The following is a 1,700-nucleotide window of genomic DNA, read 5'->3' on the forward strand; positions in this document are numbered from 1 at the left end:
TTGGCCTTTCTAACTGCCTTCTTGCAAGTGCAGGTCAAGTAGGTATACTCCTCCTTGGTAGCCTTCCCCTGCTTCCACTGCCTATATGCCTTCTTTTTTGCCCTTAGGCTGTCCTGGATTTCCCTGTTTAGCCAAGGAAGTTTTTTGGCTCCTTTCCCCCTTTTCTCTCGTACTGGGATAGTCTCCCTTTGTGCCCGCAGGATTGCTTCCTTTAGGAATGACCACCTTTCCTGGACTCCCATCTTGTCAATACTCCTATCTTGCAGTACATCATTGACTAGACTCCTAAGCACACTAAAGTTAGCCTTCCTAAAGTCATGCATTTCCACCCTACTAGTTATCTTACCCACCCTACGCTGTAGGGATCACTGTTCCCTTCCAGTAGGGGAAGGAACGGGGTAGGCTGCTAATGTCAGAGGAGAGGGAGAGAGGAAGGGAGCAGGGCAGGGAGGGCTACAGAAAGGATCAGTGGCGTGGCTTGGGGCAGGGAAGGGGATGTCAGGCCGAGCTGCTTGCTGTTGATCCCTTGTGCTGCAGGCCAGATCCAATCACTTTAGGGGCTGGATCCATCCCATAGGCCATAAATTGAGCACCACTGTGTGACTGTTTAAACTATCATGGTCATCATGAGCACTTTCTGAGCCCTCAGAATTTAAGAGGGCAAGATGGGTAGAAGACCTACTGTAAGCAGTCTTCCAAAGAGCCAAATCCTGATGTCCTTAACCTTAGCTTAGGAAAAACTCTCATTGATTTCAACAGAAAATTTGCCTTCTGTATGAGGACTGAGATAAAAACGGAGCAAGGATCTCACAGGTGTCAGAGGCAAGACTGCTATTGACCTTAAGAAAGGCACGTGATGGCATTGAGTTAGGGGAAGATGGAAGTCTCAACAAATTTATACACAAAATTTGTCACCCATTTGATTATTCCCCCTGCCCTTCTTTTTAATAAGGCTTTTTTTTCCACTGGGATGCAGTGGCAGAATGGTTAAGGCATCTCATTGTGGTTCTAGAGCAGGGATGGGTAAAGTCTGGCTCATAGGCTGGATTGGGCCTGTGGCAGACTCCATTTCCCAGCAGCCCTTGCCTGCAACGCTAGGCCAATTTCCACAGAGACCTTAGGAGTGGCAGAGCTATGACAGCATGGGGCTAGGGTTTCCATGGAGACTGGCCCCAGCAGTGCTGGCAGGGCATGGCAGGGTGGGGAGCTGTTTCCAGGCCAGCGTGGTCCACAGCTGGTGCAGAGCTGTGATCTGTTGCCCATACACCCTGAGCAGGGGCGTGCAGACAATGAATTGCAGCTCTGCCCTGGCTCCGAACCACGCTGTCACCCCTGCAAGATCCAAGCCCCAGCCCCGGATCATCTCTCTGCCGAGCCATGCACCTTGCCAGCTTTGCTGGGGCTAGTCTCCATGGAAACCTTGGCCTCACTGTCACAGCTCCACCACTCCTGGGGTCTCCATGGAAACCAGCTGCAGCAATGCGGGTAGGGGCTGCTGGGAAGTGGAGTCTGGCTGCTGGCCAGATCTGCCATTTTGTCCACCTCTGAGCTGGACTGTTCTCAGTGGTGGCAGGTGACAGAACAAGGAGCAATGGTCTCATGTTGTAGCAAGGGAAGTTTAGGTTAGTCATTAGGAAGCATTTTCTCACTAGGAGGGTAGTAAAACACTGGAACAGGTTACCCAGAGAGGTGGTGGAATC

This window comes from Gavialis gangeticus, unplaced genomic scaffold, assembly GCF_001723915.1.
Source record: "Gavialis gangeticus isolate Ggan-Ray unplaced genomic scaffold, GavGan_comp1, whole genome shotgun sequence".
NCBI lineage: Eukaryota > Metazoa > Chordata > Crocodylia > Gavialidae > Gavialis > Gavialis gangeticus.